We start from the raw sequence: 16,284 nt of genomic DNA, 5'->3' as shown, positions 1-16,284 counted from the left end.
TAACGTCGTGTTACAGACGTGTACACACCTTAATCACACTATTAATGTCGCGTTACAGACGTGTACACACCTTAATCACACTATTAACACGTGTTACAGACGTGTACACACCTTAATCACACTATTAACACGTGTGAGAGTTTTCACCGCGTCGTGCGACAGGACACGTACACACACGCAGCGCTCGACCGTTTCACGTAAACGAGAGAGCACGGCCGCGTCCCAAACCGCGTACTTACCTGCTGTATAGTAGGAGAAACACATGTATCGCGGCTACTATATAGACGGTAAGTACACGGTTCGAGACGCAGCCCACGGCTTCAATCGGTCGTCTATTAGCGCGTACAGCACGACTAATAATTAACCGCACTCGAAGCTTTCGTAAAATTAAAAATAAAAACACACAGAACTGTATACGGTCCCATAACGGAGACCAACTGTGTGTCGATACGTGAAATCCTGGAGGGACGTCGGACGACGTGACGCGGGGACGTAATGACGCGTGACGTTAATCCAGCTATGTTCTAGAGCACGTAACACGGGAACATGAAAGGAGTATTCTAAAAGCGACTCACGTGAACACCTTCATCAGAATATTATACGTCTGATTCAGAATAAGGTCAGTGATTAGATTACTGCTGTCCGTGTGAACGCAGTCACTGATGTCTACGATGTATTGGCTTTGTAATTCTTTATACGGAGTGAATTCCTACCTTCAGTCGTGATGTAAGTCTGAATGATTCGCACAGGAGTAAGAAATAAAAATCAGGGTGGCGATTCGGGGTGGCAGGGTTTATTTATAAAGCTGTGAAACCTGCTGTACACACACACACACACACACACACTTGTGCAGTTTTATGTGTAATGAACTCTGATCTGAGCTTGTGTGTGAACCGGGCGGCGGAGTTCAGTCGGGTGTGAAGACGCTGGGACTCCGGGTAAAGCAGCGGTCAGATTTATTTAGATCCTGGTTCGGTTAACGAGAGCGGCGAGAGCTTCGGCGTCCTCCCGAGTGAGCGTGTGAGACGTCGACACGCCGTCGTCTGTATTTAGCTTCACAGGGTTTAATTCGGGTCAGCGAGAGACTAAACGAGCTCGGACCAGATGGAAGTCTGCAATTAGAAGCGAGGGGTTTTTTTTTTCCCTTTTAACACGTGGCTCTTGTGTTTTTTGGGATCATGGCACTGATGCAGATGAAAAATCGCAGAGTCGTATTTTATAAAGTGAGCACAGTGGCGCAATCGTAAAAGTGGGGAGGGGGGGCGGGGTTAGGACGAATACATATTATAAAGAGGTGTGGTCAGATGATAATGACGTCTGATCGTGACAGGTCACATGACCGCTCTGGACTGCGTTTCCGTTCATGGTTTTCTGAGCAGATCCGTCTCTCCTCGGAGAGAACAGATTTATAACAGAGGAGTGTGTGTGTGTGTGTGTGTGTGTGTGTGTGTGTGTGTGTGTGTGTGTGTGTGTGTGTGTTTACATCCTCTGGAGCAGAGAGTGGAAGAAGAGAGAAGGGAAACATTAACACTCTGGTCATGTACACATTCAGAGCAGAAAGTTCAAGAAAAAAATAGAGTGAGGAAGAAAAAAATAATCTCAGAGAGAGAGAGAGAGAGAGAGAGAGAGAGAGAGAGAGAGAGAGAGAGAGAGATTAAAATCTGGAGGAGAGGAAAGGTGGAAAGGAATAAGTGTACAGAAATAGCAATACAAATGTTAGCTTTGTTTAGATTTTGGATATACAGTGGTGCTTGAAAGTTTGTGAACCCTTTAGAATTTTCTCCATAAATACGACCTAAACCATCATCAGATTTTCACACAAGTCCTAAAAGTAGATAAAGAGAACCCGATTAAACACATGAGACGAAAATATTATACTCTGTCATTTATTTATTGAGGAAAATGATCCGATATTACACATCTGTGAGCGGTAGAAGTATGTGCACCTCTAGGAGTAGCAGTTTAATTTGAAGGTGAAATTAGAGTCGGGTGTTTTTAATCAGAGGGATGATGATGATCAGGTCTGAGTGAGTGAGTGCCATGTTTTATTTAAAGAACAGGGATCTATCAGAGTCTGATCTTCACAACACATGTTTGTGGAACTTTATCACAACACGATCAGAAGAGATTTCTGAGGACCTCGGAAAAAGAGTTGTTGATGCTCATCAGGCTGGAGAAGGTCACTAAACCATCTGTAAAGAGTTTGGACTCCACCGATAAATAGTCAGACAGATTGTGTACAAATGGAGGACCACTGTTCCCTCCACAGGAGTGGAGACCAACAAAGATCACTCCAAGAGCAGGATGTGTAATAGGCCGCGAGGTCACAAAGGAACCCGGGGTAACTTCTAAGCTACTAAAGTCCTCTCTCACACTGGCTAATGTTAAAGGGGACATTGCATAACATGATTTGAAATGTTTTCCTTCTGTTTGGGAGTGTAATGTATTTGTTTGTGCATGTATAAGCACTGCAAAGTCCCCAAACTCATATTTTCCCCAAAGGGATTTATTCCATCCAACAGAGAACACTGCTCCAGACCCGCCCGAAACGCCTCGTTCGAAGTCCAGATTTACTTCCGTAATTTCTCTGTGTCACAGCGTGCACTGTCAGCATAATCCCGCCCAAAGGCAGCCACAAAGAAAGAAAGCGAGGCTTCTGTGAATTCAGGCGGCATGTCACGGAGACGCTATGTTTTTCGGTGCGAAAGCGAAACCTTTTTGTTTAGCCTTCCAAAAACAGACAAAATCAGTGGTGACTGTTTATTTATAATGCTGTTCCTGAGCAGTACGACTCAAACGTTGGCTTGTGCACAGCGCATTTTACAGAGGACCGTTTCCTGAAACTTGGAGTACACACAAATGCTGCTCCTCAAGAGTGGGGCGATTCCCACTTTGCTTGGACAATCTCGTGCTTACGAATCAGAACCTGTAAGCGTGTTCGATCATTTATCTGCTATTGACTGTTCAAATGCGGAGTTTTGTGTTGTGGCTCAGTCGTAGACCTCTGCTAATGTGCTGGCTAAGTCTGCTAAATTGCCTCAGTTTTTTAATTGTTTGTTTGTATGTTGGTGGTCTGACCGAGACAGTGATTGTAGCTGCTGTTGTGATTGTATGTTGAAACGGTTTTAAATCAATCGAATCACAAGAATCCTAGCTTTCCAAAGATATATTGCATGAGTACCTATGTACAGTAGCTGTGTACAGCATGGTTAGTCCCGCCGGCGGGGTTGGAATTTACATCGTATCTGAAAGGGAAGAGAGTTACAAAATATAAACTTACCGCTGTGAAACATTCTGCCCAAGTTGTGTGTGCAAACTTGCTTCCGCTTGAGGATCTGGTAAAACTGACGACATGTTGCTTAGGAGCTCGCTTTGGAGGCTAGCGCTAACGCTAAACCTAAGGGTGTTACTTTTCCGACACACGCAAAGCTTTTGGCCAATCACAATGCAACTGGTCAGCTGGCCAATCAGAGCTTTTCGGGGGCTTTTCGGAAGGAGGTGCTTTGGTGAAATGGGAGCGTTTCAGGCAGCCTGGAAATAATGTACTTCAATAATGTACAGTATTTGAGAAATAAATGTGCTTTTTGAACATTTTATTACTCCCAATAAGCAACATAATTAACGTTTAAAAAATCATCATATGATTCCTTTAATGTTCATGAGTCCACCATCAGGAGAACACTGAACAGCAACGGTGTGCATGGCAGGGCTGCAAGGAGAAAGCCACTGCTCTGCAAAAAGAACATTTCTGCCCTTCTGCAGTTTGCTAAAGACCGCGTGGACGAGCCAGAAGGCTGTTGGAAAAATGTTTTGTGGATGGATGAGACAAAATGGAACATTTTGGTTTAAATGTGAAGCGTTATGTTTGGAGAAATGAAAACGCTGCATTCCAGCATAAGAACCTCATAACATCTGTGAAACATGCTGGTGCTAGTGTCAGGGTTTGGACCTGTTTTGCTGCATCTGGACCGGGACGACTCGTCGTCATTGATGGAACAATGAATTCTGAATGATACCAGCGAATACTAAAGGAAAATGTCAGGACATCTGTCCATGAACTGAATCTGAAGAGAAAGTGGGTCATGCAGTGAGACAACAACCCCAAGCACACGAGTCGCTCTACCAAAGAACGGTTGAAGAAGAATAAAGTTAATGTTTTGGAACGGCCGAGTCAAAGTCCTGCCCTTAATCCAATAGAAATGTTGTGGAAGGACCTGAAGCGAGCAGTTCATGTGAGGAAACACACCAACACCCCAGAGTTGAAGCTGTTCTGTACTGAGGAACGGGATAAAACTCCTCCGAGCCGACGTGCGGGACCGATCAAGAGTCACCCCGAACGTTTATCTGCAGTTATTACTGCACAAGAGGGTCGCACCAATCTGATGATGTTTTAGGTCATATTAATCCAGATATACAGAAAAACCTAAAGGGTTCACAAACTTTCAAGCACCACTGTAACACTGAAAAACTATTTTAGAAAGAAAGATAGTGAAAGACAAGAACTCATGTAAAAGCGTAAAAAAAAAAAAAAAAAAACAAGAGCGGAAGCCAAAAAAAGGAGAGATTTATCACTGGAGTCAGAAAGAACAAATGCACACGCAGCGAGAAAGGAAGATAAAACTCGAAGGTAAAGAAAGAAAGAAAGAAAAACAGAAAAGAGGTTGTGATGGGGAAGGTCAGAAAGGAAACGGACGCATGAAAAATAGTGGAAGAAAATAGAGATGAAACTCAGAAAGAAGGAAAATGACTAAGACGAGTGCGAGAGGAAGAGTAACACAGAGAAATGCAGAAAGAAAGAAAGAAAAACAGAGTGAGAATGAGAGATGACAGGAAAGAGAGAGAGAACAAGAAAGAAAGAAATTGTGTTTCAATCACAGAAAAAATAAGAAATGATAGTGAGTGATTAAAGTGGAGAGAGAGAGAGAGAGGGAGGGAAGGAGGGAAGGAGGGAGAGAGGGAGGTGTGTAGTGATGTCAGCATTATTAACGTAATAAATCTGAGGTTAGAGGGAATTTACTGAGTGCTCTCACTGTGAACACTTTTATTCACTCACCCACTCATTTCTCTCTCTCTCTCTCTCTCTCTCTCTCTCTCTCTCTCTCTCTCTCTCTCTCTCTCACTCACACACACACAGCTTAGTCACAGTGTTTATTTCGTTTTGGGTCTGTTCAGTAGTGATTAGCTTCTCCTCATCCTCTCACCGCATGCGATCTCGATACATTGGGAAACCCGACAAACATGATACTGTTGTCATGGACGCTACGTACTAGGGCCCTAGATGGGGACAGCGTGTGCACTACTGCCTGTCACGAGCGTTAAGTGAGGTGTGGCCTGTGTGGGAGTAAGCGTATTCCTATTTTTATGACACACATCGGTATTCAGACCTCAGATGTTAAATGAGAGTTAGACACGCACTCATGGGCGGAGTTTGAATAAAACAGGGGCGTGTTTCAGTTACATGAAGTCTGACGTCTCGATTTACAATCACAAGCCTTCGTTCGTTTGTGCACGCAGTTAACTGCAGAACGACTCAAAATCGAATCAGTTAAATTACATAAACATGTTCATGTGATGTATGAAGGTATGGATCTCATGGCTTCAGAGGATCCGCTGCAGGACTCGGGTTCTCTTTAACACTTCATGGTTCTTTATTTTGGACATATTTCAGTGCGCTGGTTCTCTGTAAAGATGAATCCTGACATCTGGACAGAGGAAGAACTTCCTGTGTTTGTGTTGCAGATTGTGTCGAGTGGTGCAGACGTCCCGGGTTTTAGAGCTGCTGAGTCTGAACACACGTGCAACAGGAAGTCCTGCTGATGCGAAGAACACGCGAGAGATGGTGAGTGTGAGGCAGTTACTATGGTAACCGGGGTCTCTTAGAGCTCTCTCTTCCATTTCACACAGTGGGGGAGCGAGAGAGAGAGAGCAAGACAGAGAGAGAGAGAGAGAGGAAGAGTGAGCGGCCAGTGAAGAGGAAGGAGGTGAGGATGAACGAGTGGAGAGGTCAGAAAGATAGAGTTAGGACACAAATGTCTGCAACACACTGGTACCACGTCCCAAACTGCCCTCTGTTCACTACATAGTACACTAGTTCTACGATTTTTTAGCTAGGTTTAAAGGTGCAGTGAAGAATAACCAGGGATCTCCTGACACCCCACAATGCACTGCAGCATAATGTCCAAGTCACGTGGCCTTGAAGAGACAGAATACCCATAATGCACTTCAATGTTTGTTGGGGAACAGATCATCATCTTCTTCTTCCTTTTGTTATTAGTCTTATTTTTTCTGGCTCTCTGCTTCTTCTTCATCATCATCGTTATCATTGCGCGTGGCAGTAGCACACGGCCGCCTCTCCAGAGCCGAAATGGTGCTATTTTTGTTTCTTAGCTCGACAGCACACGGGCATCGGAGCAACCGGTGTTCGTGTCTACCATCGCCAGACACGTCTAAAATACAGAAATCATGTAACAACCAACCTGCATGATGATCTGCTGGAGAAGCGACACTATCTGTGCATGTTGTGGGGACCGGGCCTCCAGTCCATGGCATCGCCTGATGCCGGTGGCCACGGGAGGGGACATCGCAAGCAGCATGCGAGGCAGCGGAAGTGCAGCAAAAGGGCAGGGGTCTATGCTAGGCTGAAAACAAACCCTAGCCGGCCGGCTCTCCCGTCTACCCTGCTCTCCGATGTCTGCTCCCTGGACAATAAATTAGACTACATCCATCTCCAGCAGGCAACGTGGTGTGAGTTTAGAGACTGCTGTGTCTTTGTTTTCATGGAGACGTGGCTCAGCGACGGAGTTTCGGACGCCGCCATTCAGCTAGATGGGTCGCCTCCTTTCGTGCCGACAGAAATGCAGCTCTGTGCGGTAAGGCTCGTGGTGGCTTATGTGTTTATATCAACACGGAATGGTGCAAGAACTCGGTGCTAGTTTCTCGTTACTGCTCATCGCTGGTGGAGTTTGTGACTGTTAGATGCAGACCATTTTATTTACCACAGGAATTCACCACCATTCTTCTAACTGGAGTATACATTCCCCCCAGCGCTGATACTAAGAAGGCGCTCTGTGAACTGTATGGGGAAATTAGCGAACTGCAGAACACACACCCCGATGGACTGTTTATCATCGCTGGAGATTTCAACCATGAGAATCTCAAGTCAGTGCTCCCTAAATTCCATTGACATGTGGACTTTGCAATGAGAGGTGCAAATGCACTGATTTGTTTACACTAACATCCCCGGGCAGAGCCCCGCCCCCACCTTGGCTACTCAGAACACATCTGTGTTATGCTAATTCCAGCACACAGACTGCTCATCAGACGCTCCAAACCGGTTTTGAAGCAGGTGAAAACCTGGCCAGCAGGAGCCATCTCTGTTCTTCAGGACTGTTTTGAGTACACTGACTGGGACAAGTTCAGGGAGGCTGCAACTGATAGCAACTCCACCAACTTGGAGGAATACACTGCATCAATGACCAGCTACATCACCGAGTGCACTGATGACATCACTGTCTCCAATACAGTCACTACACGATCCAACTAGAACCCATGGATGACTGCGGAGGTGCATGCACTGCTGAGAACCTGAGTCTCTGCCTTCAGGGCAGATGACAGAGCAGCCCTAAGAACAGCGAGGGCAAAACTGTCCCGGGCCATCAGAGAGGCAAAGAGCGCACCCGCCCAGAAATCCAGTCATTTAACAGATAACGATGACACGCGGCGCATGTGGCAGGGCATACAGCAACTACAGGACAACATCACCCGCCTGTGACAGTGATGCCTCCCTTTCAGATACCATGAACAACTTCTATGTTTGGTTTGAGGCCCAAATTATGTGACAGTGAGGAAGACCACCCCTCCTTCCAATGACCAGATGCTGTGTCTAACCACGGCTGATGTGAAGAAAACTCTATGCAGAGACAAACCACAGAAAGCTGGTGGACCAGACAACATTACTGGCATAGTGATCAGAGGATGTGCAGATCAGCTGGCAGAAGTCCTCACTGACATCTTTAACATCTCCTTGAGCAGTGACGTCATTCCAATATGCTTCAAGGCCACCACCATTGTCCCCGAGCCAAAGAATTCTTCAGTGTCCGGCCGCAATGACTACCGTCTCGTTGCACTCACACCCATCATCATGAAGTGCTTCAAGAGGCTCATCATGAGGCACATAAAGACCCTGCTGCCATCCTCACTGGACCCCCTGCAATTTGCATATCATCCCACTTGCTCAACAGATGATGCCATCACCACCACCCTACATCTGGCCCTCACCCTCCTGGACAAAAAGGACACCTATGTTCGAATGCTGTTCATAGACTTATAGACAGTTCATAGACAGTTTCACATTCAACACAATAATTCCTCAGCACCTCATTGGAAAGCTGAACCTACTGGGCCTGAACACCTCCATCTGCAACTGGATCCTGTACTTCTTGACTAGGAGACCTCAATCAGTCCGAATTGGGAACAGCATCTCTAGCACCACCACACTGAGCACGGGAGCCCCCAGGGCTGTGTGCTCAGTCCCACTGCTGTTCACTCTGCTGACTCACGACTGTTCAGCAATGCACGGCTCCTCTGTGGAGATCGTCTAGGGAACCAAATTCTTTCATGTTTACCTAGCGAAGAGCCTAATCTGGTCCCTCAACACCAGCTCCATAGCCAAGAAAGCCCAGCAGCACCTCTACATTCTGAGAAGGCTGAAAAAAGCCCATCTCCCACCCCTCACCCTCACCACGTTCTTCAGCGGAACTATCGAGAGCATCCTCAGCAGCTGCATCACTGTCTGGTTCGGAAATTGCGCCATATCGGATCGCAAGACCCTGCAGTGGATAGTGAGGATAGCCGAGAAGATCATCGGGGTCTCTTTTCCATCCATCAAAGACATTTACACCACACACTGCATCCGGAAAGCCACCAGCATAGTAGAAGACCCCACACACCCCTCACACACACTCTCGACTCTCCTGCCGTCTTAGAAAAAGGTACCGAAGCATTTGGGCCCTCATGGCCAGACTGTGTAACAGTTTCTTCCCCCAAGCCATCAGACTACTCAATACTCAGAGACTAGACTGACACACACACTCACACACTCATTCTACTCCCCTTGCAATTTTTGCACATTTCTTTACCGACTACCTCTACTTTTGCTGCTACTGTACTAATATTATGTTTAATTTCTTGTCACTATTATACTCTTTAACGGCTGCTACCGCAATAATCGCTATTTCCACATATGGTATTAGCTAATTTGCTGTATACTATTTCACAGTATGTGACATGTTTATATTCACAGCATTTAAAATGATATTATATAAAGCATATTGTTTTCACACTACCTGCTATATCCGACACTTCCACACTAGAACTGTCTACTGGTTGGCGCTACACTGTCTCTTTCTGTGCCTATTTTGCACTTCATGTAGAATGTGTAGTGTTTAGTTCTGTGTCTCCTGTGGTTAGTGTGTTGTTTTATGTAGCAACGTAGTCCTGGAAGAACGTTGTTTCGTTTCACTGTGTTCTGTACCAGCTGTATATGGCTGAAATGACAATAAAAGCCACTTGACTTGATCTTCTGCTTTTATTATAAATCTTATTTCTTACCAGCATTTTCTTCTGATTCTTCTTGTATGTCATTCTTCTTCTTCTTCTTCTTCTTCTTCTTCTTCTTCTTCTTCTTCTTCTTCTTCATGTCCTTCTCATTAATATTATTATAGTGCCTTACTGCTGTGATGTTTGTTTGGCATGAACAGTCACAAACTTGTAAACCTTTCTTTATAACTGTATGATTATGGCAGTGTTATACCTCATATATGTACCCAGGTGGTATCGATGTACTGATTAGAACTCAAGCACGTTAAGTTCGGACACTTTAGTGATGACTGTGTGCTAGCTTGTGCTATTTTGACTAGATGCTAATTAGACATTGCTTTCGGTCACTACACCCTGCTTCTCCTCTACAGCAGAAGTGTCACTGTGGCACAATGAACACGAGCCGAACTCATGCTGCGTTTTTACTGTGTGTTTATTTCGAATGTGATTTTCATCAGATACTGAATTCTGAAGTCACTGAATTTATTATTATTCATTTTTCAGTCAATTCTTCATTCACAGTGTTGGAGGTGTGGCCTCTGCATGTGTCACTCACAGTGTTGGATTTGTGGCCTCTGCATGTGTCACTCACAGTGTTGGAGGTGTGGTCTCTGCGTGTGTCAGTTGCAGTGTTGGAGGTGTGGCCTCTGCATGTGTCACTCACAGTGTTGGAGGTGTGGTCTCTGCGTGTGTCAGTTGCAGTGTTGGAGGTGTGGCCTCTGCATGTGTCACTCACAGTGTTGGAGGTGTGGTCTCTGCATATGTCAGTTACAGTGTTGGAGGTGTGGTCTCTGCGTGTGTCAGTTGCAGTGTTGGAGGTGTGGCTTCTGCATGTGTCACTCACAGTGTTGGATGTGTGGCCTCTGCCTGTGTCACTCACATTGTTGAAGGTGTGGCCTCTGCATATGTCAGTTACAGTGTTGGAGGTGTGGCCTCTGCATGTGTCAGTTGCAGTGTTGGAGGTGTGGCTTCTGCATGTGTCACTCACATTGTTGGAGGTATGGCCTCTGCATATGTCAGTTACAGTGTTGGAGGTGTGGCCTCTGCATGTGTCACTCACAGTGTTGGAGGTGTGGCCTCTGCATGTGTCAATTACAGTGTTGGAGGTGTGGCCTCTGCATGTGTCGGTTACAGTGTTGGAGGTGTGGCCTCTGCATGTGTCGGTTACAGTGTTGGAGGTGTGGCCTCTGCATGTGTCACTCAGTGTTGGAGGTGTGGCCTTTGCATGTGTCAGTTATAGTGTTGGAGGTGTGGCCTCTGCATGTGTTACTCATAGTGTTGAAGGTGTGGCCTCTGCATGTGTCAATCACATTGTTGGAGGTGTGGCCTCTGCATGTGTCAGTTACAGTGTTGGAGGTGTAGCCTCTGCATGTGTCAGTCTCAGTGTTGGAGGCGTGGTCTCTGCATGGGTCAGTCACAGTGTTGGAGGTGTGGCCTGTGCATGTGTCAGTCTCAGTGTTGGAGGTGTGGCCTCTGCATGTGTCAGTCACAGTGTTGGAGGTGTGGCCTGTGCATGTGTCAGTCACATTGTTGGAGGTGTGGCCTTTGCATGTGTCAGTTATAGTGTTGAGGTGTGGCCTCTGCATGTGTCAGTCTCAGTGTTGGAGGCGTGGCCTCTATGCATATCAGTCCCAGTGAAGGGGGCGTGGTCTCCCACTTCTCAAATCTAACAATTGTATTTTCAACTAAAATCAAGCCGTTTGTACAATACTGAATATTGCATTATCTTCTCATATTAAAAAGATTAAATTCTAGCTTTAAATCCAGCCTTCATAAGATTAATCATCTACGAAAGAAGACACACACACACATTCCTAATTTATGCCATTAAAGCTATCTTAAACTGTGTTTAATTGAATTTACATACACAGAGAGTGAGAGGGAGCGAGAGAGAGAGAGAGAGAGAGATATGTGAAAGGAAGGTAGCTTAAAAAAACAGAGACAAGGAGGCTGTCAGGCGAACAGTGCTCTCTGCAGCCCTTCTGTTCCATCTCTACACACACACACACACACAAACACACACACGCATGCACACACACACACACACACACACAAACACACACACGCATGCACACACACACACGCGCGCACACACAAAGATGCCTCACTCCCCCACGCTGATATTGATGGTACCTTGCAGAGAGAGGCACAGCGTTGATCTCCACAGTGACAGGTATCCATGGAGATGTCCATCAGTCACCATGGGTCAGTGTGTTGCCATGGGGATGCAGATCAGCGTGTGTTCGCGAGTGTGTCACACTCCAGGCTCTTATCGCGTTTGTCAGCATGAGCGTTTTTCAGTGTGCCAATCAAAGCTGAGGCCATGTGTGTGTTACAGCGGGGCATGTGCCCATCATCTTTTATTTGAGACTCAGCAAAGCTGAACACGTTTTGTCGCTACGCCTGCGTTCTGTTCAGGAGGAGTCAGAGAAGCGTTCTTAGTGCAGTGTGTGTGCTGTGGAGATAAAGTCTGTGCTATTCATAAGGCACCTTATGGAAAGCTGTGTTTAGAGCTTGCTTATTTTGGGCAAATTTGATGGCAGTGAACTTCCGGCAATCCTGTGAGCGTGTTCTGCAAATCAGAGTCTCACGAAGCCTTGAAAAAAAAAACACGAGACTAAACCGTTTCCTTGATAGAGAACGTATTTAGAAAAGAATGATAACTGTATCATAGATAACATATTCCTTACAGAAGCTGTTCTTATGAGTAAATATAGTTTTCTAATGAAACGGGATGTATATGTAACTAGCTAACTAATATTAATTATTATCTGAATGAGGTTCGCTCACGGTTTCTATGTTTGATGTTTCTTTAACGCTGTGTCTCCTCATTATGGTGTACAGTGGCAAGAAAAAGTATGCGAACCTTTTGGAATTTCATGATTTTCTGCATAAATTTGTTATAAAATGTGATCTGATATTCATCTAAGTCAAGGGTATAGACAAATATAATGTGCCTAAAATAATAACACACAAAAAAATTCTGATCCCTCATGTCTTTATTGAGAAGAACCAAAAAAAAACCTCATAGTGCTTGTGGAAAAAGTATGTGAACCCTTGAGTTAATGACCTGGAAAAAAGCTAATTGGAGTCAGGTTTTAGCACACCTGGAGTCTCATTAAGAAAATGAGTTTGGAGGTGTGGAGTACGGCTACTTTGACTGATAAAAACCCCTCATACTTTTGGAGTTTGCGCTGCACAAGAAGCACACGGTTATGTGAGCCATGCCTCGCCAAAAAGAGCTTTCAGAGGATCTACGATCAAGAGTTGTTTATTTACATGAAGCTGGCAAGGGTGACAAAGTGATTTAAAAGACTTTCGAAACAGTTAGGCAAACATTTTACAAATGGAGACACTTTGGGACTGTTGCTATTCTACCAAGAAGTGGGCGCCCAGTCAAAATGACACCAAGAGCACAACGAAGACTCATCAATGAGGTAAAGAAACAACCCCGAATGACAGCCGAAGATTTGAAGGCATCATTGGAACTGGCGAACATCTCTGTTCATGAGTCTGCAATACGTAAAACATCGAACAAGCAGGGTATCTACGGCAGGACACCGCGAAGGAAGCCACTGCTTACTGAAAAGAACATTGCTGCACGCCTGAAGTTTGCAAAGGAGCACATTGACACTCCACAGCGGTATGGGCAAAATGTTTTGTGGACTGATGAAACTAAGATTGAACTATTTGGAAAAACCACACAGCACTACATCTGGTGTAGAAAGGGCACGGCATATCATCATGAAACCATCATCCCGACCGTACAGTACGGTGGAGGAAACATCAGGATTTGGGCCTGCTTTGCTGCATCAGGGCCTGGCCAGCTTGCAGTCATTGAGGGGAAGATGAATTCCCAAGTATATCAGACAATTCTTCAGGATCATGTGAGAATGTCTGGTTTGTCAAGGTTTGTCAATACCTTTGACTTAGATGAAGATCAGATCACATTTGATGACAAATTTATGTAGAAAACTATGAAATTCCAAAAGGTTCACATACTTTATTTAGGGAACTTGTAAAAAGGTTCCAAAGGATCTCTGGAATAATGGGACCTGGGAAACATATAACCTTGTGAATATAGGATCCTGGGTATAATGGGACCCTGGGACATATAACCTTGGGAATAATGGGACCCTGGGTATAATGGAAGCCTGGGAACATATAACCTTGGGAATAATGGGACCCTGGGAACATATAACCTTGGGAATAATGGGACCCTGGGTATAATGTGACCTTGGGAACATATAACCTTGGGAAATGTATGACCTTGGGAATAATGGGACCCTGGGTATGATGGGACCCTGGGTATAATGGGACCCTGGGAACATATGACCTTGGGAGTAATGGGACCCTGGGTATAATGGGACCCTGGGAACATATAGCCTTGGGAATAATGGGACCCTGGGTATAATGGGATCCTGGGAACATATAACCTTGGGAATAATGGGACCCTGGGAACATATAACCTTGGGAATAATGGGACCCTGGGTATAATGTGACCTTGGGAACATATAACCTTGGGAAATGTATGACCTTGGGAATAATGGGACCCTGGGTATGATGGGACCCTGGGTATAATGGGACCCTGGGAACATATGACCTTGGGAGTAATGGGACCCTGGGTATAATGGGACCCTGGGAACATATAGCCTTGGGAATAATGAGATCCTGGGTATAATGGGACCCTGGGAACATATAACCTTGGGAATAATGGGACCCTGGGTATAATGGGACCTTGGGAATAATGGGACCCTGGGAACATGTAACCATGTAAATAATGGGACCCTGGGAACATATAACCTTGGGAAATATATGACCTTGGGAATAATGGTACCCTGGGTATAATGGGATTCTGGGAACATATAACCTTGGGAAATGTATGACCTTGGGAATAATGGGACCCTGGGAACATATAGCCTTGGGAGTAATTGGATCCTGGAAAGATATAATGGGTAATAATAGGAATCTGGTAAAATAGGAACTTCTGACTATAGAACTCTGGTAACAAAGTGCCATGGTAATAAATAACTCTGGGAATATAGACTCCTGGCAATATAGAGTCTTAGGAACATAGAACCCTGGGAACAAAAATCTCTGGGAACATATGGCCTTGTAAATATGGGATCCTGGGAAAACAGAATACTGGGATTATAAGGCTCTAGTAAAACAGGAGCGTGAGAATGCAGGGCCTTGGTACTATAGACCCCTGGGAACATGGCTACCTTAACCCCTGCTTATATACACCCTGGGAACATGGGAGCATAATAGCATAAGACACTGGAAATATTAGACCCTGGGAACCTAGAATGCTGAGAGCATAGGCCCCTGGAGGAAATATGACCTGGTGACATAGAACCCTGGGAATAATGGGACCCTAGGTATAATGGCACCCTGGGCCTGGGTAATATAGAATGCAGAAGACATAGGACCTTTGATCCCTGGAAAGACAGCGACATGGTAAAAGAAAAAAAAGGGCTCTGTGAGCATAAAACCCTTGCAATATAGGCTCCTTAAAAGATAGAACTGTCAGAACATAGGTCCCTGGTAATATAGCACCCAGGGAATATAGAACCCTTGTGAACATGGGGCTCTGGGACTTTAATAGAACCCTGTGAATATAGGGAATATAGGACCCTAGGAAAAAAATATCCTGGAATTTAAAACCGTGGGAGCAAAGGGGACATAGGGAACTGGTAATATAGAGCTCTGGGAACACAGAACTTTAATAAGAAAGTACTCTGGGAACATAGAACTCTGAGGACACTGAGCTCTGATAATATAGGATTCCGGAAACATAGGGAACTGGTATTATAGAACCCTGGGAAAATATGGAATTAGTAATAACAGTTTCTGAGTATATGGGGGGGCTGGTTGGGGTTGCTTAGTGGTTAGCACGTTTGTTTCGCACCTCTTCTAATCATGCCTCCACCCTGTGTGTGCAGAGCTTGCATGTTTTCTCCGTGCTTTGGGGGTTACCTCCGGGTACTCCAGTTTCCTCCCCCAGTCCAAAGACATGCGCTGTAGGCTGATTGGCATTTCCAAATTGTCTGTAGTGTGTGAATGGGTGCATGAATGTGTGTGCCATTGTGCCCTGAAATGGGTTGGCACCCCATCCAGGGTGTCCCTGGCCTTGTTCCCCAAGTTCCCTGGGATAGGCTCCAGGCTCCCCGCAGCCCTGTGTCGGATAAGTGAGTAAGAAAATGCATGACAGGTGTACATAGGGCTCCTGGAACATATAGCTCTGGTAGCATAGAACCCTTTGACAATAGGATCTTGTTAATATACCTGTAGGACATCAAGCTCTGTCAATATAGGACTCATGGGAGATATGGCTATGAGAACACAGAACCCGTTAGGACCTTTGAATCATAGACGTCTGGAAGACAGGGCCCTGAGAATTTCAGCTCGAGCTCTTACAATGGGAATGACTAAGGGTAAACATATTTTTAAAAGATTTTCTGATTCTCATAAACTTCAACAAAATGTTAGTCAGTTGTAGTGTTACATAAAGTGCAGCTCAGCACGTTTGTAGTTACACAGCAGAGTGTGTGAATTAACACACAAACGCACATCTTCAGTAACCGTGCAACACAGCAAAATGCACTAATGCAGAAAAAAAACCGTGGAGCACAAACGCCCACGCTTAACACTGCTCACAGCAGTGCGGGGAAGCAAGTCGCCTCG

At 45.3% G+C, this 16,284-nt stretch overlaps 1 protein-coding gene across 1 annotated transcript in view; it reads left to right on the top strand.

Annotated features, from left to right (window-relative positions):
* Window positions 1-16,284, top strand: part of lrrc4ba (leucine rich repeat containing 4Ba) — a 57,381-nt gene that overhangs the window by 19,437 nt on the left and 21,660 nt on the right. The window contains exon 2 of the mRNA XM_017495950.3: window positions 5,740-5,839. The gene's annotated coding sequence lies outside the window, so the exon portion shown is untranslated. The remainder of the gene's footprint in view (window positions 1-5,739; window positions 5,840-16,284) is intronic.

Source organism: Ictalurus punctatus, chromosome 2 (assembly GCF_001660625.3).
Source record: "Ictalurus punctatus breed USDA103 chromosome 2, Coco_2.0, whole genome shotgun sequence".
NCBI lineage: Eukaryota > Metazoa > Chordata > Actinopteri > Siluriformes > Ictaluridae > Ictalurus > Ictalurus punctatus.
This window is presented reverse-complemented; position numbering and strand designations above follow the sequence as displayed.